Genomic DNA, 26,979 nt, shown 5'->3' with positions numbered 1-26,979 from the left:
GAGATGAATTATGAGGATACATTAAAAATGTTGAGCCTTTACAGTTTAAGCAAAAGAAGATTAAGAGGAGACCTGACTGAAGTGTTTAAAATTATGAAGGGAATTAGTAGAGTGGATTGAGACGATGAGTTTAAAATGAGTTCATCAAGAACACGGGGACAAAGTTGGAAACTTGTGAAGAGTAAATTCTGTACAAACATTAGGAAGTTTTTCTTTACACAAAGAAAAATAGACACTTGGAATAAGCTACCAAGTAGTGTGGTAGACAATAGGACTTTAGGGACTTCCAAAACTTGACTTGATGTTTTTTGAAAGAAATAAGTGGATAGGACTGGCAAGCTTTGTTGGGCTAAATGGCCTGTTCTCATCCAGATTATTCTAATGTTCTAATGTTCTAATGAGTACATTTTACTAAGAATATTAAAGTATTGATTTCTACATCAACTACACATTCAGCAATTTTTTTAATCAACTTTGTAGCTGCGTTTACCCAAACTTACCAAAGTTCAGCAGTTTTAGTTTGTTTCATGGGATTTTAGCAAAAGTGTGACATGTTGAAATGATTCTCTAGACAAAATATCTTCTTTAGTAAAAATTCAAAGCAAAACAGTTCACACAAAATAGAGAAAATGTTGGTATTGCAAAATAAAGAAAAATTCAATTTATGACTTTTATCTATTTCACTTCTCTAAGTTTGCTCATAAAGTCGAACCATTTCCAAACAGTCAGAAAACCGTATGTCTATCCCAATTACAAACTGCAAATGGATCTATCAGCCCAAACTAACTTAATTAACAAATTGTATTACAGGTATAGCCAAGAAAGTTCTATCTCATGTTAACTTACTTGGGGTAAAAGGCTATACCATATTCTAGGCAGCTATAAGAAACTGATGTTCTATAGAAATTAAGCAAACACTTATATTAATTTAACATTAAGCATTCACTTTCTAAGATTGGCTCTTGCAAACTTAGTTTATTATTATATACTAATAACTAATAACTGACTATACTTCCTTAGAAGGCTGGCATCCTTCAACATCTGCAGTAGGATGCTGCAGATGTTCTATCAGACAGTTGTGGCGAGTGCCCTCCTCTATGCGGTGGTGTGCTGGAGAGGCAGCATAAAGAAGAAGGACACCTCACGCCTGGACAAACTGGTGAGGAAGGCAGGCTCTATTGTAGGCACGGAGCTGGACAGTTTGACATCTGTGGTAGAGCGACAGGCGCTGAGCAGGCTCCTGTCAATCATGGAGAATCCACTGCATCCACTGAACAGGATCATCTCCAGACAGAGGAGCAGCTTCAGCGACAGACTGCTGTCAATGTCCTGCTCCACTGACAGACTGAGGAGATCGTTCCTCCCCCACACTATGCGACTCTTCAATTCCACCCTTGGGGGAACGTTAACATTATACAAAGTTATTGTCTGTTTTTACCTACATTTTTATCACTCTTTAATTTAATATTGTTTATCTATCTATCTATCTATCTATCTATCTATCTATCTATCTATCTATCTATCTATCTATCTATCTATCTATCTATCTATCTATCTATCTATCTATCTATCTATCTATCTATCTATCTATCTATCTATCTATCTATCTTCTTAGGTGATAATTAGTTAGATCTTCAGGATAGACATATATAAATCAGGGTAGGATACCAGTCCATTGCAGTCATATTGACTTGATTTCTCACTCAGCCTAACCTGCGTGTTTTAGGGCATGGAAGAATCTACACGGATACAAGTGTAATCAGACCAATTTAGAGCCTCCATTCATCCCCACAATGGAGTGGTTGAATCAAGATCATTGGCTGTCTGATTAATAGAAACAAATAAATAAATAAAAATAGCCAAATAGTAATTCACTGAAACCATGTAACACAAATGTCTTACAGATGGCTTCTAATTGAGTGTGGAGCACATTGCAATCCAAGAGAAATGTTGCATGGTGCATAACAAAATCATATTCCACTGGCACAGTGAGAATGGTGAGAGCATAAAGGATAAGAAAGGTCATTAGAATGAAAGGAGTGTGATGCAAGGGATAGGCCATGGGGTGAAGGACTCAAGCCTATGAATCATTACCATGTACAGGGTAATGGGGGTTATAAAAATTAAAGGCCAGTGCTTTAATGAACTGAAGTAGTGTTTGTGGTATAAACATGTTTGAGAAGATCTTTGACTTGCATGTATCTTCTTCAGAATACAAAGTGGGGGTTATTGATTTCTAGGAGTTAAATTGAAAAGGTCATGGCGAAATAAATTAATCAAAAGCACTGAAATGGTACAAGAGGTTGAAAACAGACTGTTAATGAAGACTTGTCCACATTTTACCTCATAATGTGGGGGGACGCAAATGCACATGAATAGCTACAAGTTTAAAGTTTTAGATTGGCATCCTGCAAAACAAGAAAAACACATTCATTGATTATCTGCTTTGGCAACTGCTCTGCCTTATACACATTTTTTATTTAAGCTTTTTGCTCTAAGGCATTTATATATATTTCATTTCTGAATGATATCAAGAAAGGCAATCAAAGGCAGAAATTAGATCATAATGATATATCATCCGGACAACAAAATGTTCACATTTCTGAATCAAAGTTTCTTGCTATTAAGACATGAAAAATAGCCTCACTAAGCAGTTTGATTATTTAATCTGTGATTTATTTAAGAGTGAAAACTGATACTTAAGCAGCTGTGGTTTAGTATCATAACCCGAGGTTGTTATTTCGACACAGCTGAAGTTTTATGTAGCACTCGGGAGTCTTTCCGCCTCCTGTATGCGTGTTTATCAGTCGTGAATCTTCATGTAAGTCAAGTGGTGCTGTAACAATTTGCTTGGTTTGTGTGAGCCTGCCTACACTATCCATCACACAAGTACAGTCGATGCTGCTTTCCTCTCTAAATGTAAATTAACATTGAGTCAGAAAAGTGATGAATTAAAAAATAAGAGAGTGGGCACCTATAGGAATAACTGTTAGGTTCATGAGCAAAACAGAGAGAAGTAAATTAAAAAAATATATATATATTTTAATAATTTGAAAAGAAATGCATATATCTCGCTTTGACTTTTTTTTTGTAAATAATTTTCTATTTAGAGAAAGGGAGCAACCAAATGAGAAAAGTGCAACATCAGAAAGAGAATGAAATCCTCAACCCACCAGCACCTAACCCACCTGAGGATGACTGAGAAAAGAAACAGAGAAAACAAATAAAAGATGTGCTAGCTGTATGCTGTCTAACAAAGCAAAATTAACATTTTTTATAAGTATAATTCCTTTTTCTAGTGATGATATAGTGCAGGGTTTTTTAACCTGAGGTTAGTGGACCCATAGGGGGTCCATGGATGGGTTTCAGGGGGTCTGTGAGAATCAGATAAAAATTAACATTTATATTCACTATACAGCACCGGTACTGTTGATTTTTCTCGCGTGAACTTTCTCACATGATTTTTCTTGTGCATTACGTCTCTCACTGTTATTTGTCTCGCAAGTATTAGGCCGAAGCCTAATGCGTGAGTTATATACTTGTGAGAAAAATGTCGTGTGACAAAAATAATCGAGGATTAGAGAATTGTGTAGTTAATTGACACAAGCCTACCCTCGTCTGGTAAAATGAGCTATGAGTGCTCTGATTCCCTTTGCTACGACATACCTTTGTGAATCAGGGTTTTCAGCACTTGTTTCTATCAAAATGAAAAGTCAAAATAGATCGGATGTCAAAGATGATATGCGTGTCACCTTGTCGAAAAACACTCCACAGTTTCTTATTCTTATTCAAGGCAAACAAGAACAACCTTCTCATTGAAATAAAGCAGATAGGGAGAGAGAAGATGTAGTAGTAGCAGTAGTAATGGTAGTAGAAATCGTAGAAGTAGTAGATCTGTTTTAATTTGCACAAGAGGATTCCATCCATTTTCCAACTCGCTGAATCCGAACACAGGGTCACGGGGGTCTGCTGGAACCAATCCCAGCCAACACAGGGCACAAGGCAGGAACCAATCCTGGGCAGGGTGCCAACCCACCGCAGACAAGAGGATTGTATTTCATAATTATAATGAGTGGCCATTACTTTTTACATAAAAAAGGAGGAGATAATACAAAGAAAGACAGATTGGGGACTTACCTTAGCTGTACTTAAAAGAAAAACGTAGAGGAAGGCACAGAAAATCTTAACTATGACTTATAATTGCAACTGTTAGCATAGACTCCTGCTCTCCAAACAATGACACGTATATTCTGGAACACAGAGTTATTCTTGTTATTTCTTTGACTAAATTAGCGTAAACATTGTAGGCAGGTTTTACAATAATTGTTACAAGACATTAAAAGGGAAGTCTCATTAGAAAGAGTTCCCTTCTTGTAATTAACAGAGACTATATTAAATGTTTTTGTTCATTCTTGTCCACTTTTTCCCATACATAACCCAACAGCATTGGACGCAAGGCAGGAAACAAAGGACAGGACCCAGTCGATCAGAGGACACTCTTAAGCTGGGGCATTTTAGAATCATCACTCACCTTAATCTTCACTTGTTTTGGATGTGGGAGAAAACTAAAGTAACCTGAGGTACAACTTTTCTCTTTTTTTATTATTTTTTACTCTTTAATTTAATATTGTTTTTTATCAGTATGCTGCTGCTGGAGTATGTGAATTTCCCCTTGGGATTAATGAAGTATCTATCTATCTATCTATCTATCTATCTATCTATCTATCTATCTATCTATCTATCTATCTATCTATCTATCTATCTATCTATCTATCTATCTGTCTATCTGTCTATCTATCTATCTATCTATCTATCTATCTATCTATCTATCTATCTATCTATCTGAAACCCATACAGACACAGGGAGAACATGCAGCACCACACATAGTGCTGAAAGACATCAGAGAACAGCCATTTGTTTAATTTAATTTACTTAAGCATGTTTTTTACATTGCAGGAGGAATAGTGAAGTGGATCGAGCTACCACCTCACAAATCCAGCATGGTGGGTTTGAAGTCAGCATCTGAATGTTGTCTAAAAGGAGTCTTCACATCTCCCACATGTCTGTGTATGTTTTCCTCAGGGTGTTCTGGCTTTCCCCTCATATAAAAGGGTAGATGAATTTGCTCTATGTGAGAGTTTTGAGGCTGCTCCCTGCTTTGCAACCAGTGGTCCTGGGATAAGCTATGCCCCCCACCCCCTCAATCTGGAACTGGATTAAAACAGATTTTCCAACTTGAATCCAGCACAGGGAATCTCAATATTTTTAGTAGCAATAGTCAGTGTCTGAAGTATTAACAAATAAGTGCCGGTACTCTGATTGTATTTTGAGTTTCGAATGTACATGTTAACGGAGAGCCTGGGGACCCTGGCAGAGTTTCCTTCAGAATGATATTAATACATTAGATCAGAGAGCACTGGTGTTGTTTCTCCTTTGAACGTGATTGTATGCAACCTTTTACTGCCAGTACGTACATGATGTCATAATCCCTAACTAACCCTAACAGTAACCTGAAGAAAAGGAAGAGCTAAAACAGCAACCTAAAGGCAAGCCCACAAAGAATTGCTTTGCTTGCCTAACATTATGAAGCTAGGCAAGCAATTGACTTTTTAAAACTAATCCAAAAGGGTAAATATTGAATCAGTCAAAAAAGAAAATTGAAAAGCATAAACAAAACTGTGCCCTAAAGTGCAAAACACACTGACAAAAGGAGTTTACTTGCCACAAAATGAAACAGAAACTAATGTGCAGTGCATAGAATCATGCTGATACAGGTTAGGGGCTTCAGTTAATGTTCACATCAAACACCAGAATGGGGGAACAAATGTGGTCTGAGTGATTTCAATCAGGACATGCATGTGGGTGGTAGATGGCTTGGTCTGAGTATTACTGTAACTGCTTATGTTCCGAGATTTTCCCACATAATTGTCTTTAGAGTTTACTCAGAATGGTGTGGAAAAACAAAAAGAAAGTCCAGCGAGTGGCACTTTTGCAGACAGAAATAACTTGTTGATGAGAGATGTCAGAGGACTGATTCAAGTTGACAGAAAGGCAACGGTAACTGAAAGAACCACTCTGTACAGCATAGGGAACAGAATAAGTATCTCGGAATGCACAGCACATCAAACTCTGAACTGGATGGGCTACAACAGCAGAACACCATTTCGGGTTCTACCCTGTCAGTCAAAAAAACAGAAAGCTGAAACTGCAGTGGGCACTGACTCATCAAAACTGGACAGTTGAAGACTGGAAAATGTGGCCTGTTCTGAAGAATCTTCATTTCTGCTGAGGCACACAGATGGTAGGGTTAGAATTTGGCACCAACAGCATGAATCCATGCAACCAGCCTGTCTTGTATCAAGAGTCTAGGGTGGTGGTGGTGGTGGAATGGTGTGGGAAATGTTTTTGTGGCACATTTTGGGCACAATAATACTAATCAATTATCGCTTGAATGCGACAGCCTATTGGAGTATTGTTGCTGATCATGTGTATCCCTTCATGGTCACAGTTTAACAATATTTCCATATTTCCAGCATGAGGGAGCCTTTAGAAGAATGTTTCATAGGAATGTTTCCAATATCTTGTGGAATCCATGCCACAAAGAATTGATACTGTTTTAAAAGCAAAAAGACACACTATCCAGTATTAGTATAGTGTTCCTAAGAATTCTCTAAGTGAGCGTATACATTTTTAAAATATTGTTTGATACTTGGCTTTTTCTTACAGATTTTTGGTACATGCCAAAGTAGGTTATTTTCTTGCATTCTCAAAACAGAAGGGCAACACAATATCAGAATAACAGTCTTTGATCCAACAGGGAAAATAAAATGTTGTCCAAATATCTTATGTGTTATTAAGGTCTTGGCTCATCAGGTGTGTCCAGATGACTTTTTTTAAAGGAAAAGTCCAAAGGCTCAGCGGCTTGATGGATTCCAACAAAACAACACTGAGATGTCAAGTTATTGTAGTAGACAACATCAGGGTGTGGTAGCTGCTCTCTGTATCATCTTATCCAAATATTGTTTACAAAAATGAGCCAAATAAATGATTCAGTCATTCTGGCAAGGGCTTAGTTATACTGCATGAAAGACTTTGTATTTGACTTTTGGTTCTATCTTGCTTTGTTTTTGGTCCTACAACTTAAAAATTACTCCCAATTATTTCAAATTGTTCCTTGTACCTAAAGCTAAAATATGTTTAAATGAATATACTAAATTGATATGGAAGTATGTAAATATAGCAAAAAACATCAGTATTGTTACACACTTCAACACAAAATCAAGAAAGAACTGAAAGAAATGATATAACATGAAAAAAATCAGCACATAAAAGGCAAAAGTGCTTAAAAAGAGTGCATAAAAAGAACACACACAGCTGGTTAACCTGGCACTGTTTTATCGGTATTGTCTGACGTCAGCTGAAGTCTTTGAAGCCTGTTTCTACTGACATCAATTACACGACTGCCCCAGTAAATTATTAGCAGAACGTGAAGCGGCTATGTAAGAGCAATTTCTCAATGGATGCTGAGAGTAAAAGTGAAGAGCAGGCTGCAAAAGAGAAGTTATAAAAGGAAAGCTGCCAAAAATAAAACAGACAAAATCTGAAGCAAAGATCTGGATTGAATGGTAACATTAAAAGAGTAAAAGTTCAGAAATAGAAAAAAGAGAAAACTAGCAAATGTTACAAAATGAATACCAAAAAATTACGAAAATGCTGGTCAGCAAGGAGTTGTCACAATTAACCCAATAAAAATGAGAGGTAACTTTTATGGGTCCATCATTTAAACAATCTCCCTTTATTGCTCTTCAACTTGTACCATTGATTAATAAAAGTAAACTGCCTAATGTTGCAGTTCTTATCTGGGAACCATAATGTTAATCTTCATAATCGTTTAATAAACTTTAATATAACTTTACTAATATTGTTTTGACATTTTCTATTTGATTTCCATGAATGGGCCATATTGTTTATAGCAATGATATCTATCGCCAGTCATGTGACATGGAAGACATAGGACAGATAATGTAATTATGGCCCACCTATTTAAGATGGTGGCATGTGGTATTGTACACCTAAGAGTTTGGCCTAAATGAAAAATGTTCTGTATTTTTGATAGATTTAGTTAGAAAATTAATTTTGGACAACTTTAGAACTTTCCAGATTTTTGTTATAATGCACATATTTGTCTGTTGTGTTGTATGATGTTTGTTATTTATGTGATGTGATTGACCGTGATTTTGGATTTCGATGAGTTCCTCAGATTCTCCGTTATAAATATGGCTGCTGTGGAAATAGAAAGTATCCTTGAGTTGAGATCTTTTAGTGTCAGTTAGTTGTCTTTTCAAGTAGTCCAAGTACTATGTCCGTTTCAGGTTTTTGATTCTCTCTACCACTTTGACTTTGGATTTTTGTTTTTTCTCTAGTGCTTTATTATTCTCAATTTATTTTTATCTCCCAGTTTTACCCTCTTTCATGGTACTTACTACAATTCTGTTTTATGTTCTTATCTTACAGTCTTTTCATTCACTCATAACAATCCCAGAGACCCTATTTCATATCTCCTGCTCATTAATCCTGCTTTTAACTTTTAACATTTTTCCATGCAGGCCATATCACCTTAGCAGATGACAAAATTGTGGTCAAAAACCACAGCAAAGTTTGGAGCGAGTAAATTCTTTCAGAAATATGAGACCACTGGTTGGAGAAGCAAGCAGAATTTTAAGTCATGGCAAAAATTCTAAACAAAAAAGCCCACCTATAGCTCACTCAGTAGGTGCCAGGACTTAACAGGAAATGTTAATGTTTTTTCTTTTAATTAATATCCTGTTTATACAGTGTGGGGAACAGCCCGGACACAGACAGGTAGACATGTTGGTTTCACCACACACACGTTTATTACACATTAATTATTTACAGTTCGTGCATCAACCCAGTGCCGCAGCACCAATCACCCCTTGAGTCCTTGGCCACAACACAATGCCTTCTCACAGTCTCTGGTCCGCCTCCACTCCTCTCCACCAAGCTTCGTCCACTTCCACCCGACTCTTGCCATTGACTGCAGGGAGGCGGCCCCTTTTTTCCACCTCGGATGGACTCCAGGTGCATCCCAATGAGCTTCTGTGGCCACACCCCTGTGTGACGGAAGCTCTGGCGGTGTATCCAGAAGTCCTCCGGGCGTCCCCAATCCTCTTCCCCCCAGCACTTCCGGGTGTGGCGGAAGTGCTGAGGTCCAGGGCTTCCAAGGCATCTGGGCACCCCCTGGCGGTGACCACGGGCCCCTACAGGGTTGAGCTTCCAAGCTCTGTACCCGTGGCCCCCAAAGCAACCAGGGCGGGCGCCCCCTCATATTCTGGAGGAGACACAAGCCCTCCTCCGGTCTTCCTGGGCATCCTGGTACCACAACAGTTATAACATCAGCAAATGCTTACACTGACACCCTCTCACTTCCAAACCTTAGATGAACCAAGCCCAACAAATTTCTGTAAAAGAGAGCATCTCAGCCAAAGCTCTGCCACAAAAAAACAGGCATGGTGTGCCTGTCTCTGCCTCTCAGGACAAGTTCTCCAACATTACAGGATTTTTAATTTGGTAAACGTATGTTTCATACCACCATTTATTTCACAAATACAATTTTAATCTCTATATATATTGCGATGGATGGACTGGCATCCGGGCAAGGGTGGATGATGTTCCCTTGCTCAGCCCTGTTGCCATCACAATGGAGGGACTACATGGATGGATGGGCATCCCTCCAAGGGAATAATATTTTTGATTCTGTTTTAACCGTACGCTATTTGTGAAATATAAAACAATGATTTGAACATGTAGCACTTGAGATAGATTACTAAAGATCATAAACTTTACTAACCTTAACTGACCATTTATTTATTGAGTCACAGTCAACCGTCACAGATTTCCTGTGGGTAACCTGTGCTCACTCTCTATAGGTTAACAAATGTTTGTTTGTTTGTCGTGCTGCACTTTGTATTGTGGACAAAGTTCAAAGTCCTGTTTACTTCCATTTAAAAGAGGTAAATGTATTTTAACTTGACCTCATTTTAAAGAAGAGTGACAAGACCAGAAAACCTGTGACATTGGCTGTCCTGATTTACAGTAAGTGTCTGATCTTGTCAGCTGTCAAAAGTTAAGCATGGCTGAGCTTCAAGACTGGATTGTTGTCCTACAAACACAATCAGGCATAGAGAGCACTGAGGGCTTAGCACAGCATATTCAGGGAAAAGCAGAACTTTGTGTTGCTAGCTCAACTTTGTATGATTGTCTCGTTAACTCAAATAGCAGTTGGATTCTTATCTGCTGATGCACTTAATTCATTTAAAAAAAATGCTAGGTCTGATTTTTATTCGTTACTGTAAGAACACTGAAGATATATTAACTTTCCCTCATTACCTTAAAGCTGACATTTACTAGGCAACCACATGCTCAGATTTTTCCAGCTAAATAAATAAATCTTAAACAATCGCTCTTAATATTCAGACGGCCTTGCCGAATAAGTGTCAGTTTCAGCATTTGTACAGCTTAAAAAAAAACAACCAACTGTTATACTCTCTTTCAAGTCAGCGGGAAAGACAGGACTTACATGTAATCCTTGTAAAACATTGTCAGATTTCATTATGCGCACATGTCCGCCTAGGTGGCACAATTCCAGGCTGTTTTCTTTGAATTTTATACTGGTTCTCCTTCCTTTTTAGAAATGAGTGTTTCAAACAGGGCACACATTAGCCTTAATGTAAATCTTCATAAGCTGCCTGTAAGGCTATAAAGGAAATAGCAATTAATTAAATCAATCGTTAATAAGTCTGTCTGGAAGTGTATAAATATATACTAACACATGGTGACCTTCTCTTAGGTAATTGTGGTACACTTTTGGCCATACTGAAGGCAAATATCAACAAAGTCTTTAAAGTTTGTCATTAATGTACAGTAGTCATGCTAAACTACATTAAAGGAGGAATTATTTTGGAAGAAGATTTTTAATAGTGACACTCCAGGTATACACCTCCTTTTCTCTTTTGAGAACATTGCCCTGTCTATACCAATGTATTTTACTTTCTTTGCCTTTGCAGTGCACTGCTGATATAATTTATAATTAGTATATCTCCTGCATTTATGCTTTAAATGGTTACACAGACATATCCAGCCTGTCATTTTTGCTATTTACAGCAAGTATTTTATATAGATTTTCTTTGCATTTATCCACACAACTAGCGGTATTTTAGCTTGTAATAGGAATGTTAATCTCCCTTTCAAATGTAAACATCCAGAGATAAATTTCACAACAATAATGAGCTAAAAGTCAAGGACCTGCCAGGTACAGAGAAAAACAGGAAAAAAAGTGTGTATATGGAATTGAATTGCTAGTGGGACTAATGTAAATAATATAAAAAGAGTAGTTACCACACCTTGTAGAAGCTTAACGTCTCCATTACATACTAGCTGCTGTCCGTCTATCACAATGGCTAACATCTAAGTGCCGTCTTATTGTAGTTTATCACATCATGTTGCTTTTGGACTTTTTCTTCTAACCAATCCACCAGGAAACATATAAAGAGCCCAGATGTCCAATAACAGATATGAAACTCATCAGTAATCTTGATGTACTAGAGATTTTTGCTCTGATGATGATGATGATGATGATGAACAGACATCCTTTAACATAATACTGTAGCTGTTGATTTCACAAAGTTAAATCATCATTCAAAATCAAGTTGAGTACTGTTTTTTCTGTAATGTTCAAGTGTTTTTTTCTTTGCTTCTTGTCTTAGCCTGTAAGTCTGTGTTTTTGGGTTAACAGTAGACTGTGAGATTAAAAAGAATTGGTTTTTCAGGGAGAGAATCCCCTGGAAAGATACAGTCTTTTTCTTACAAGTTATGTCTCCTTCTACTGACTGAAGTCTTTATATAGGTGAACAACTGTAGGACCCTGTGTCTTCTTTAATGTTTTTAAATAATTGTGTGACCATAACTCACTAGCCCACTTGAACTCCTTATTAACCATTCAGGAAGCTAAATACAATCATGCTGAACATCAGTCATTAGCCAGTATTGTCATGAATTGGGGATTCAGGTCACGTCAGGTCAGGTGGGGGAGCATGCATTAGTACAGTGCATTGACTCAACCACCACATAACGATGGGTTTCTGGTTGGCAACCCCCCAGGCAGACACGTGGTCCAGTCCTACCCTCCGGAAATGATCCTCTATCTGCCACAGCCAGGTGTTACATGGGCGTCCCCTTAGCCTGATTCAGCTGCTTGGGTCCTCAGCAATGAGGATCCTGCTAGCCTGATCACCACTGGGGAATCGCTCAACATGGCCATAGTGCCGTAACTGACACTCCCTCACAATGAAGGTAATGTGTCTCATTCGGTACAATGTCAAACCAGTGGTGCCCAAGGATTCTCCAAAGAGACACAGTACCGAAGGAGTCCAGTCTTTGTCTCAGATCACTGGATAGCATCCATGTCTCACAACCATATAGCAAAACAGGAAGCACCAGGACACTAAAGACTTGTACCTTTGTCCTTTTGCATAGATATCGGGAGCGCCACACACCTCTTTCCAGTGACCTTATGACCCCCGCATGCTCTCACAATCCATCTACTGACTTCATAGGAAAAGTAACCAGAGACATGAATGTCACTGCCGAGGTAAGTAAACCTCTTGACAAGGTTGACACTCTCTTCACAGACAGACGCACTGTGCCCAAGAGGTCATTAAAGGCCTGGATGTTGGTTTTTATCCAGGACACTCGCAAGCCCAGACACAGACTCCTCAAGAGCCCCGATTAGTGCCTACATTGACCTTTAATTTGAGATTCCTTAGCAAAAAAAGTCCCAAAAATAACTCAAAATGTCCACTAGAGGGGACAAACCATATATCCCTGGCTAGTCATGATAGGGCAAACACAGATTTTTACAATAAATGATTTGTTTTTAACAACAATCCTATGTGATAAAAATAAGCTCTGAGGAGCACCAAAGTGAAAGGAGTTGCCTGAAACAACAAGGCAGTCCAAGGTAAACAAGTCCCAAACATACAGATCCAGAAGGTAGAGTATTAGGTCAAAAATCCAGTAAATCCAGATGAAAACACAATATAATCACAAGAGAAACTCATCGACTCCAGGGAATTCAATGAACCGCAAGGGACTGCTTGTATTCTTAGTCTTTATAGGGTTGTAGGCTGCCCCTTGACAGTGAAAGGCCTTTTGGGGAACCACCCACAAAACACAAGGAACAGAACAGAAAATACATAGATACACACAAACTAAATGATCAACAATACTGACGAAGAATACATAATTATAAAAACAATAAACATGAACAACAAAATTAACATGAAGAAAAAAATGAACAGAAAAGGCTTGAAAAAGGAATTTGAACTCCAAATAGAGCAGGACCCCTGGTGTGGGCCACTCTACCATTTAACTCAGGTGGCACAATCGGGGCAGGACACATTTTCTTAAACATTACAGACCCTGACCAACAAACATTCAGATTCAATACGATACTAAGGGGGAACTGAAATTTCAAAGTAATATTTATTAATATAACATCAAGGGGGACGGGCGGCACGGTGGCGCAGTGGGTAGCGCTGCTGCCTCGCAGTTGGGAGACCTGGGGACCTGGGTTCGCTTCCCGGGTCCTCCCTGCGTGGAGTTTGCATGTTCTCCCTGTGTCTGCGTGGGTTTCCTCCGGGTGCTCCGGTTTCCTCCCACAGTCCAAAGACATGCAGGTTAGGTGGATTGGCGATTCTAAATTGGCCCTAGTGTGTGCTTGGTGTGTGGGTGTGTTTGTGTGTGTCCTGCGGTGGGTTGGCACCCTGCCCAGGATTAGTTCCCTGCCTTGTGCCCTGTGTTGGCTGGGATTGGCTCCAGCAGACCCCCGTGACCCTGTGTTTGGATTCAGCGGGTTGGATAATGGATGGATGGATGGATCAAGGGGGACTAAGAACCACACCAACAATATTCAATTAAAATTATTTGTATCTGGGCATCTTTGATTTCTTCTGGTGTCCTACTGCCATGCCTTAATTTTTTTAATACGTTAAAAGTCACAAATTTCAAGAAGACACAATTTACATTTCATTCTTTTGTTCTGTGCTTTGAAGCTAAATACAGATTTTTTTTCAGAATGATAGATTGAGAAGGTGTGGGGGAGGGGGACTAACAGGAGAAACAGGACATTAAGGTGGTTCTGCAATCTGCGTTGGTAGAGGTACAGATAAAGTACTCAGAGAGCACTTAGAGAGAACTTCAGACACATCCCTCAGCTAAATGGAGTCCATTGGCCATAATGCATAGCTGTCAGTGAGTCTCGTACCCCCTGAGTCATTACAATATGAACTAAGCTGTGAAAGGGATATATAGCTGATCTAGAAAAGTTCCTTGCAACATGGATTGAGGACCAGAAGAAGAAGCACCTTAAGCACCATGACAATAACAGCAAGGCCACTAAATTTGTTTAAAATGCCTACAGAAAAAGCAGGACATGAACATGAATACATTTGACCTCTCCCCTCTAATTATTGAGATATGAACATATTGATTGCATCAACAGTGCCGGAACGTAAACCAGTAATAACATAATGGATACCTGTTTATAAGTTATAATATTCACATTTAGTTTATCAAAAGACCTTATTGTGATTGTGGTATAGCATTGACCAGTTGTATACATGAACCTTTGATAGTTTGTCATTTAAGGAATACTCCCACCAAAAGTGATTCATTTCATATGTTACCAAATCTACTGTACTGTAGTTTGTACTGATGGTCAAAACAAAATTGTAATATTGGTTTTTTATACAGAATGGAGATTAAAAATATTATGATGTAATTAAAAGCCAATGGTGACCAATGCTATATGATGATGGCAAACAAAATGTAAAATGCCATGGAAAACAAAAACTCGTGTTACTCATGTCACATAATCCACATGTCTGTTCTGTTATTCAGCTAAAAACATTCAAAACACATCTATTTTTTGCTGTAATACTGCCAAATAGACACTTCAGGGAAAAATCAGCACACACCAATAAACAGGAAACACAAGTCACATGGTATTGGCTTTTTGAAGTGAAGATCCGCCTCTCCCTCTTATTCATTGGTTAAGAATCTAGGTTTAATGCAATGATCCATAAATTGGTGTTTTAAAGAAAAGGTCATTTCTGTGTATTGCGTTTAGGAAAAACAGATGTAAATAATAAATGTAATGTGAAAACCAAAAGATGAAGGGGCAATAGGCACCCTTTGTTTGAGACTGGGGTAAGTGAAAAGGCAAATTTCCTGAATAATTCTATAACAGATTAATTATTGATGGCTATATACAGGACATAGATATTTACCTGTCTTGCAAAAGAGTCACCTGCTTTGAAGATCAGACTGCTTTGATTGGTATCTCATCCACATACAGTATTGTGATACAGGACTGCCTGCTTCCTTTGAAAATTAATGAGTTCTGGAGACATTGGTTTCTAATCAGCATACAGTGGTATATGTACTTCTTGATAGCTAACTACAATGCTATTGTTTAATCAAAGAAAATGTGTTTTCACTATTGTCCAGCCAAAGAAATTTCTATGTACCATTGTTTCACTGATCATCATGTTAATCTAGACAGAGATTGACGAAGTTATATACTGTACCTCTGGGTAAATAAGAATAAAAAAAGAAGAGCATGTTTAGAGACTCCTTACTGCTTCCTTGATGCTTTTGGCATCATAGCGCTGTGGCTAACCCCTGTAGCAACAGTGGCTTATACCTGGCCCAGGGCTGAGGCCGGTAACATTAAGTAACATATGGAAAAAAATCCCAACATTTTTAGGTGGAGTATTCCTTTAAGTGTAATGATCCTCACTTCTGTCTCACTGAAACTTTTCTTTTCATCCTTAATGTAATCTCTGCTACTCATTCTGAAATGCTCTGTCATAAATTACATTATTTTATAGACTGATCTAAACAGTGACAACATATTATGAACGGCAAGGATTAAGTCAAGACTTTACCCCTAAGACATACTAAAGTTTTTACACTAGATTTACATAGCTTTATAGTGAGAAGTCAAGCAAAATGACAGCTTTTATTGACTAACTAAAAAGGTTACAATATGCCAGCTTTCAAGGCAACTCAGGCCCCTTCTTCAGGTAAGATGTAATCAACAGGGGTCAGAGGGGCCTGAGTTTCCATGAAAGCTTGTATATTGTAATCTTTTTAGTTAGCCAATTAAAGGTGTCATTTTGCTTGACTTCTCACTACATTCATAATGGCTAACATGGTACAACAACACCCTAGTACTACAGTCATAGCTTTATATATAGATTTTGATTATATATATAGCATCTTAACAGGAAGGGCAAAAAAAAAAAACACAAGCACATTATCCTGAAATTGAAAGAAAGGAAAACGTTTTAAAAAAAGTTTTTGTTTTGCTAGAAGTCTTCCTTTTTGAAAGAAGCTGAGATGAACTCTGTATTCCAGCAAGGTAACATCACACGCCAGCATGTGCGTATAGAGGCCATGCAAACTGCAATAGCAACAAAGACAGTGACGTCCTAGGTGCACAGCACTTTGTGAGCAAAATATAAACAAAGCTCCTAAACAGAAGCTAAACATAACAGGATGTAAATGATGCTGTCAGGTTAGCAAACCTGACACCAAAAAAGGGTAGAAAACCCAGTGCTGGTACCTTTTGTACCATATTTTCCTTCTCCTCTTTTCTTCTGGATAATCCTGTACTACAGGGTAAAATAATACCTCAGCCCCACGTAAACTAAACATTCCTGTCCCGTCTTTATACATTCTTATATTGTCCAACCTGCTTTATTAAATTCAAGGTTTTGGAGACTAGATCCTAATCCATTACAAGGCACACTCTTTCACATGGTGGCAGTTTAGAATTTCTAAATAAACCTAAAACACATGTCTTTTGATTGGACTAACATTATTACAGCTCACACAGACATAGGGGAGAATGCACATCAGCACTGCTAACTAGCATACAGTTCTTGTCCTTATTTTCCAAAATCCAAAATGTTGCTGCAAGAATTATTACAAGAACAAGAAAATTCGAACACACAGCTCCAGGTCTTAAATCCTTACACTGGCTCACAGTTAAGTTTAGGCCAGATTTCAAAATCCTCATTTTAACATATAACAACAACAACAACATTTATTTATATAGCACATTTTCATACAAAAAGTAGCTCAAAGTGCTTTACATAATGAAGAAAAGAAAGATAAAAGACAAAATAAGAAATTAAAATAAGACAACATTAGTTAACATAGAAAGGAGTAAGGTCCGATGGCCAGGGTGGACAGAAAAAACAAAAAAAAAACTCCAGAAAGCTGGAGAAAAAAATAAAATCTGTGGGGGTTCCAGGCCACGAGACCACCCAGTCCCCTCTGGGCATTCTACCTAACATAAATGAAATAGTCCTCTTTGTAGTTAGGGTTCACATGGAGTCACTTGATGCTGATGATCATACAGACTTCTGGCTTTTAATCCATCCATCATTTTTGGAACATCATGGTACTTAGAGTAGATGGTGACCACCAAATGGACACCGGAAAAGGAAACAGAAGAGAGAATAGGGGTTAGTACAGATTTTAGAGCCACCATGAATGGTTATTATAATGAATTGGATATACAGAGTATCAGGATTAAATTACAGTGACGTTATGAGAAGGCCATGTTAAAGTAATGTGTTTTCAGCAGTTTTTTAAAGTGCTCCACTGTATTAGCCTGGCGAATTCCTACTGGCAGGCTATTCCAGATTTTAGGTGCATAACAGCAGAAGCCTTAAATGACCAATATAAAGCCTTAAATGACCAAGGTCCAGATTACTTGTCTGAATTTATCATGACTTACAAACTAGAACGTACATTAAGATCTCAAGATGCCAGTCTGCTTATGATTCCAAGGATTAATAAAATAACAGTGGGAGGTCGCGCTTTTACTTACAGGGCCCCTAAACTGTGTGCCTGCTACTATAAGAGATGCCCCTTCGGTCTCAGTTTTTAAATCCTGGCTGAAGACTCACTACTTCAGTTTAGCACACCCTGACTAGAGCTGCTGCTTAACTGTACAGAATGCATCTCTGTTGTTGGTCATTAGCACTAAAACATAAGTAATATGATAGTTATAATTTGTTACTAACACTCACCTATTCTGTTTCTCTTCTCGGTTCTCAAATGTGGCATTTGGTGCCACGGCCCACCTGCCAAGTTGTTCACCCTGCCTAAGGTAAAGTCATCTCTAATGGAGGATCGCAGGAATCATTGGGGAGAGGGGTCCTTTCATCATTTTGGCTGGCCAAGCGCTGTCTCAGTTGTGGAATGGCCAATAGGGGGAGGCAGTTTGAAGGTTGAGGTCTCCAGGACTCTGAACAAATCCAAATTGTATTATGTGATATCATCTACTGTTAAATTCTCCTCTGTACTTGTCATATTTTTATTTTACTATTATATTGTATTGAGGATTACTTGTGTTTTGTTCTGTGTATTGTATTGTATTGATCCTCCTTCTTTTTGACACCCACTGCACACCCAACCTACCTGGAAAGGGGTCCTTTCCAAGGTTTCTTCCATTTTTCCCCTACAAGGGTTTTATTTTTTGCAAGTTTTTTCTTGTCTTCTTAGAGAGTCAAGGCTGGGGGGCTGTCAAGAGGCAGGACCTGTTTAAGCCCATTGCCGCACTTCTTGTGTGATTTTGGGCTATACAAAAATAAATTGTATTGTATTGTATGGTATTTTCCATTTACTTTAAAGAAATAACACTAAAAACTGTAAAGTGTAAGTGGGACAGTTGATACTACAATGTGTAAGAAGTATATTGCATGTGCAGTGTATAAACAATGCCAAATAAAAGCAAAATGAAGGTCTGCTGTTCTTGTTTTCACACTGTCTGAAGATGTCTGTTCTCCCATCACACAATAGGCTGCCAAGCTATCAGATTTTAAAAAGTGGGCTTTTCCCACACAGTCTGTGAAATTCACTGTAGCATGAATATGATGTTTGAAGAGAGGAAGTCTTCCCGGATGATATGATGGTACCGTATAGTTTCTTTTATCAACAATTGGGAGATCTTAGAATAAGTATTATTGTTACCAGCCCACATCCCCCATCCACTTGCAGCTGAAAAGCGCCGCAGCCCTTGGAATTATCATTTCAGTAACACATCACTTGTAGCCTAGAGTCAGTTCTCCTGCAAAAGATTAAGACACCAATCCAGCTGTGACCTAGCATGGATTAGGTCAATGCCACAAATTACTGTGCAGCTTTTTGAATAATAAAAAAAGGGAAGCATTCTTTCTTTTAATGAAAGATTTGCTTTGTGCTTTGTCTTTGTTGCTGCAAAGGCAGACTTCAGCTCCTTGCCAGATGGGAAAAGTGAATTAAAAAAAAGAAGTTTAAAACATTGACACAATAATCTGTAATAATCACAAACCTTATTGGGCACAACTGCTCAGTCAGTGGCAGCTTCATATAGGCCTAGACGTAATGATAAATAGTGTGTGCGTGTGCAAATCAATGACCAAAAACACAACAGGCCAGCAGCTGTCAGAACTAGCAGTATGAATGTGCTATGCTTTTCACTTTGAAAAGGGGCACAAATGTTTCAAAAACAGGGCAGAGGGCAAAAATATAACTAGCAATGGTAATGAAAGGGCCGACATGGCTTATGCAGCGGTCCAAGCTGGCCTAAGTTAGACCAATAGACAATTGTTCTGTTTTTGGCTGATATTAATTTTTATAATATCACAATAATTTGTATTTTTTTTTACAACTGGAGCACCAATAAGTTAAATGACTTTCTGAGGGCTACACATTAGGCTGAAGGCAGGAATTGAAGTATCCAAAAGTCCAAAGTTTTAGCCTCCATTCCAAACAGCCTGTATGCTAAATGAATAAATAAACAGTGCTGGGGTACAGAATATTTAGTTAATATATAATTTTTTGCAGTCTATTACAAGTATATACTTAAATGATGTTGTAACAATGAATTATTAAAACATAAGGAAAAGCACTGAAGGTAACTAAAGGGTTAACTAAATGTTGTTTTAAGCTTAGGCATGTGAGGCTTTTGCCTGTTCTCCCTTTGTCTTTGTGGGTTTTCTCCAGGTGCTCCAGTTTCCTCCCACAGTCCAAAGTCATGTAGGTTAGGTGGATTGGATTGGCGATGCTAAATTGGCCCCTGATGTACTCTATTTGTATGTGTGTGTGTGTGTTCACCCTGCAATGAACTGGTGCTCTGTCCAGGGTTTGTTCCTGTGTTATGCCCTGTGCTGGTTGGGATAGGCTCCAGCACCCCCTGCGACACTGTTCAGGACTAAGTTGGTTAGAAAATGACTGCCTGACTGTTGTAAGTGACACTGAAGAATGTGCAGCCTGTTGCCTGTTCTCCAGGAGTGTGTATTGCAGCCAACAACAATCAAACCAGGTTCCTTACTTCTAACTGTAACCAAGAAGATGTAGCAACATTGGATAATAACAGACATGGTGGTGTGCTCAGGGAATGTACTGACCAAATAACACACATAGTCACCGACATCTTCAACACCTCCCCAAACCAGGCTATCATTCCATCATGTTTCACATTTACCTCTATTGTACCAGCAACAAGAAGTCAACTGTTGCATGCCTCAATGACAACCACACTATAGCACTCACTCCCATTATAATAAAGTGCTTTGAAAGACTGCTAAAGGCTCTCATAACATCCAGAATCTCCCCCATACTGGAACCCCTCCAGTTTGCTCACTGTCCTAATCGATTCATCAATGACCCATAGCCACTACACTCAACCTGGGCTTGGCACACCTAGAGGGTTGAGACATGTATAATGTGGATGCTATTCTCAAACTTCATCTCTGTATTTAATACAGGTATCCCTCAGCACCTCAAGCTTGTGTTGCTGGGCTTGAAATACTGGATATTAGACTTCCTTACAGAAACCTAACCCTAACCCTAACGCCAAACCCTAACCTCAGTCAGTCCAAATTGGAAACAATATATCAAATACCATTTGTCTGAGCATTGGTGTCCCCCAAGGCTGTACCTTGAGTCCACTACTCCTTACAAAAATAACCCATGACTGTTGCACCAGGTACTGCATGAACCATGTTATTAAATTCCCGGACAACAAAACAGTGATAGGCCTCATCAATACTGCTGATGAGATGGCTTACAGAGAAGAGGTCAAACATTTCTTGGGCTGTTGTAAGAACAATAACTTGACCCTGAATGGCGATTAAACAAAGGAGATTACTGTCGACCATCCCACGGCCTTCTCCTCTCTGTCAACAGCTCCACTGTGGGGTCAGTCAGGAGCAGGAAGTTTCTGTGAGTGGAAATAACAAATAATCTCTGCTAGACCAAATGCATTTCTCCCACCCCAATTTAAGACTGGGCAGAAGTGACTGAACTCTACAACAAATCCTGCCAAAACACAGCCACTGTTATTATCAGAGACCACACTCATCCATACAATATGACAGTGTGTCCTTCTGTCTTCTAGCAAGCAGTACTGAAGTATATGGTGCAAAACTGCCAGATTTCATGAAAGTTTCATCTCACAAGCCATTAGACTAGTAAGCAATGATTAGCCTGATAATACAGGGCTAGTCTGTTAACAGAGATATGCTAGCGATTCACTGTTTTTAAATCTCATTATTCTGCTTGTTATTTTTGTTTTATAGTCTTGTACATCATCAGGCTGGGTGATGCAGCTTCATTCTGCTTTGTGCCACAGTGTGTAGTGTCAGATGATGAATAAAGTTAAAGTTAAATTTAAACCTTAAACCTCGATCTGATATAGTCTACAGAAACCTGATAATATCAGATCATCAGACCTTCTGCTCATTCTCTTTTCATCAGGTTAGGTCAATCAAGATCAACACTACCATAATAGTGTCAGAAGCATGTTATTAATTATATTTAGGCATTTCGTTTTTTTAAATATGGCAATGTTTTTTATTAAAATTATTTTGGTGACATCATGTCACCATTTTGTGCAATTCTCTTCATGGATCCTACCTTTTTTATCTGTTGTTACAGTGCTGTGTGGATGTTAGGCATATTATGCATTTAAATGTCTGTGATACCATGGCTGCCATCATAGTAAAGATGTCTGCCTGCACTAGCACATGTGCAAACCTTAAATCTTCATACAGACTTAAAAATATTTAGAGAAAGGCTTCTGGTTGTGACTTATTTTGTTCCTGACTTCACTCTAGTCTTGACCCTTATATTTGGCAGTTGATTTAACACAGTTTGTATCAACCCTAGCTCTATTCTCTAATATCTCTGATGCATCTTCTGCTTTATCTCTAAGAAGAACCTTCTTTTAAATCTCTACCACTGAAAAAGAAATACAATTATTGTATGGAGTTGTAACAAATAATACATACTGTAAAGTGAAACAAAAACAAGAAAAGGAGGGTTGGGGTCCTGTGCGGTGCCCTGTTTAATTTTGGAGCACTTTGTCAAAAAGGTCTTCAGAGGCTCAGAGCTCTGTGGTCCTCAGAAGCTGATCTGCAATTGAATGCTGACTCCCAGTGGAGCTTCAGTTACATAGGGATATGACCAGAAGGGACATGGCTTCTGGAGTGATAGAAGTCACCTCAGTGGGCTTTTCTCCACCTACATTCTAAGGACACAGATGGAACAAACGTTAGTGACGGTATCACAATTAATTTTTTCCCCATATTTATTCAGCATAGACCCATATTGTGATCCCCATGCCCTCATGTCTAACATCACCTGCAACTTATAATCAATGTACTAAGAAGTACTCTATACAAAACCCAATCCAAAGGTTCACCACCCAATATTGAACCACAAATTGTCAAGGTTTTATTTTAACTACAGTTTAAGTCACCACATAAACAGTGGGAAGGCAAAAGAACATTTCTGTGAGTCCTTGAGTAATACACATCTTTTTAGGGGTTACTTTATGGGGTTTCAGACAGAGAGAGGGGTTGGGAGCATGCACCCACCACATGCTGAACCACCTGGATTGGTCACCTGAGGGCACCGGGTGACACCTCAGTACCACACCGCAACAGTGGGATGATTTCTACGATTGCTGGAGTGCCAATCCAGGCCCCAAATTTTCCCTGCAAGTTGGAGGGCCTACATGCTGGACTGCATGCAGATTGACGTCATATTCAGGACAAAGCAATAGCAGGATAAGGGCTTTGCTCAAGGGCCCAATGGAGTTGAGTCACTTCTGTCATTTCACAGGATTCAAACTGGCAGCCTTCCGATTGCCGATGCAGATCCCAAGCCTCAGTGCCACCACTCTACCAAGGGGTTTTAGACTTTGAAGTTAATGCATAATGTACTTTTTTGATATATGCTTCTCTCTTCTTGTTTTTAAAAAGCTGGTTAACAAGCCCTTTTGCACTATTTCCCAATTCTTGCTCATGCAGGTAATTAAGGAACTAGGTTTTGGAACAGGGTTCTATTTTACAATGCACCGTAACGGTTAAAAGGTTAGGAAACAATGTGGCTTTGCTTTGTGAATTAGAGAAGGCATTACTTTCCAACTGAACTCTGTTGAAACGAGAACCTTCATCAGGGCTTGAGGTTAACACAGAAGGAGAGCTAAAGCACACACAAAAAAGCTTGACAGGAGAAGTATAAAAATTACTACAAGACATTATGCAGTGTACATAAGTTATAGTAACGTTAATATGTGTAATGTAGGTATGTAGTAATGACCCACCCCTTGGCCATAAGACAGTCATATCTCCTAATCTCCATATCTCTGTTCTGCTTCCTACCAACTTCCCCTCTTTATTACAACTATGTGTGCAATCAGTTTAAGAAATATAATCAAAAAGTGAACAATTGCTTTGGCAAAACAGTTAAGTAATATCAGAGTGTAAATATTATGTCAAGTACACTGTATTGTTAAATTTATTTGCTTACATGATTGTAAAGGAGGCATGCATGTCACTGAAACTAACAACCTCTTTTACATAACAAAATCTGTTTTGCTCTAACTCCATCTATTAACCTGCTGAATGACTTCTAAATATTCCTTGAAATTAAAGTGTCACTGCCCAGAAATGACAGGTTGCCTCAAGACAATTCCAATTAAGGAATACCAAAAATGTTCCAACCTGTGAAATGAGTAGTAAAACTTTTAATATCTAAAGTATGACAGAGTGCTTCAAATGACATTAACACTTTTGCTTCATTGTTTTATTAAATAAAATGTATAACAGTGACCCAACTATTTGATCATATCATGTGTAACTCATTCCTATCTATTAAAAAGGCCACATTTCCCAATGGGGACAAATTAAGTTCTATCTATCTATTGTGGAAGACAGAGGGCACCACAGAGCCCCAAACCTCAGACTCAACTTGACATGCCCACAGTCATGGGTTCAAATAAATATTTTTATTATCATTAATTCCTTTCTTCACAAAGTCAATCACAACCAGATGGATTTCTCTTCCATCTCTCTTCCTATTTAGATTTCCAGTGCCTGGGCATAGCATGATGGAAATACTTCTGTTTAAACTGAAAGTTCATTACAGCAGGGAGCGTAACTCCCAGCCTCCAGAGATGCTGCCATCTAGCGCTGTGCGTAGGCATATATTTCTGGAGCTGAGCCTCCCTTTATTGTTCCTTAATATTGGTCTACTGATCAGTTAAGGGAATGGAACCAATCTCAGTGGACAACCATCTATCTATCTATCTATCTATCTATCTATCTATCTATCTATCTATCTATCTATCTATCTATCTATCTATCTATCTATCTATCTATCTATCTATCTATCTATCAACATAATATTCTTCCAAACACTTATCAGTAATACATTTCTGGATATGTAATTGTGTCTCACACTGAAGACATAAACATGTCATGGACAAGAGACAATTCAAAAATCAAAAGGTAACAGATGATGCAAAATTATTGCACCCTTACTAAGGGTGGCACAAAATGACCACAAAAGTGACCACCTTATAAAAGTCTAAGTTGGAAATTATGACTGTTTCAAGCTCTGGACATCCTATCTAATGAAATGTTACACTGGCAGTGTAGCCATGCAGGAGGAAATAAATATGGGGTCTTGAGAGATTTTAGTTAATAACCCCATGAAAGAAAAAAGAGATTTAATAGGTATGGAGTGTGGAGGATTTAGAGATTGCTTTGCTTCTACAGTCTACTAAATAATATTTTCTAAGGCCATAAAGTAGATTCAGGAACTATTCAGAACCCTTCACTTTCTGCATAGTTTTTTGTGTTGTAGATTTAATTTTTAAATGGATACATGTGTTATTTTTGGCAACCAATAGACACTCAATAACTCATAATTACAAAGTGAAAAACTGATTTCAAAAAGCTTTGCAAATTTATTAAAAATCCAAAACTCAGAACTTAATTCAGTAGTTTGTAGAAGCCCCTTTGGCAGCAGTTATATCTTTTGAGTCTTTTTGGGTATGTCACTTTAAGCTTCACACACCTAGATTTCAGCACTTTCTCATTCTTCCTGGCAAATCATCACAAGTGCCACTACATTGGATGGGAAGCATCACCTTCAGATTTCTTCACAGATATTCTATTGATTGGGCCACTCAAGGAAGGACTGAGACTTGTCCTGTGGCCACTCCAGCATTGTCTTGTCTGTAAATGCTGAAATGATTGTCGTTCAGGCAGGTTCTTCAGTTTAGCAGAGGACTTCTGAAGCTTTGTTAGAGTGACCACTGGGTTTTTCCTCATCTCCCTGATGAAGGCCCTTCTTGCCTGGTTACTCTGTTGGACTAGACAGCCTATTCTAGAAAGAGTCCTATTGGTTTGAAGCTTCTTCCATTTCACAATTATTGAGGCCAGTGTGCTCCTGCGAACACTCAGAAGAACATAGGAGGAGGAGGATGTTGCAAACATGCGAAGAACATAGAACATAAGAAATCTGACAAATAAGAGGAGACCATTCAGTCCATCAAGCCTATTTGTTTAGTTAATAGCTAAGCTGTTCCAATATCTCATTCAGATTTTTCTTAAAGGTTATCAAGGTTTCTGTTTCAACTACATGTCTCAGTCATTTGTTCCAGAGTCCCACAACCTCTTTGAGTGCTTTCTGGCTCTAAATGCACTTCCCCTTAATTTTCACTGATGTCCTTGAGTATGTGATTCGCCCTTTGAATACATGATTCGCCCTAAGCATTCAAACCTTTATAAAAGGTTTTATAGCCTTGCCCTGATCTGTGCCTCACCACAATTTAATCACAGTGGTCCACAGAGAGTTCCATGGACTTCATGGCTTGGTTGTTGTCCTGTAAAACAGTGTGAATTGTTGGACCTTTATACCCAAGTGTGTGCCTTTCTAAACAATGTTGAATCAATTCAGTTTCCACAGGTGGACTCCAATCAAGTTCTTGACACATTTCAAGGGTGTTGGATGGCAGACATAATGCAGCAATCTCCATCAATGCAACTATACAATCTCTGAGATGGGTCCCATTCCATTCCTGTTCTTGAGGTGCATGGTTGAGATTGTGTTTAGCCAGAAGATCCCCAGTATTCAATACAGGGAATACCGCAAGTTTTCTTTCCATGGAGGTGAAATATTCTGAGCCATACAGAAGGACGGTGAGGATGTTGTTGTTAAATATCCTGATGTTAGTGTGAATACTCAAGTTGCTGGATCTCTAGATTTTCTTCAGCATTGCAAAGACTTCATTTACTCTGCTAATTCTATTATTAATTTCTGGTTCACAATAAACATAAGCCAAGGAACAAATCCTTGATAAAGCATAAGAACATGGATGGCATGGAGCAGTGGCCCGAGCCCCATACTCCTGAAGCATGAATCACAAGATACTAGGGAGTAATCTTTTCTAAGTCCACAAAGCACAACAGGATCGACACATTCAAATGACTCTTCAAGAGCCCTCAAATATCTGTGCAATGGTAAAGAGGGTCCACTGCGCCACAGCC

The 26,979-nt window shown here is 38.6% G+C and overlaps 1 long non-coding RNA gene across 1 annotated transcript; it reads left to right on the top strand.

The window, feature by feature from the left end:
* The first annotated feature begins 10,036 nt into the window (after positions 1-10,036).
* On the top strand, positions 10,037-18,900 carry LOC127525946 (uncharacterized). Its single transcript, XR_007933552.1, has 2 exons — positions 10,037-10,114; positions 12,554-18,900. It is a non-coding gene; the product is annotated as an uncharacterized LOC127525946 (long non-coding RNA).
* The last annotated feature ends 8,079 nt before the right edge of the window (positions 18,901-26,979 follow it).

Source organism: Erpetoichthys calabaricus, chromosome 15 (assembly GCF_900747795.2).
Source record: "Erpetoichthys calabaricus chromosome 15, fErpCal1.3, whole genome shotgun sequence".
Lineage (NCBI taxonomy): Eukaryota > Metazoa > Chordata > Cladistia > Polypteriformes > Polypteridae > Erpetoichthys > Erpetoichthys calabaricus.
Note: the sequence above shows the minus strand (reverse complement) of the source record. Positions and strands in the feature narration are given on the sequence as shown.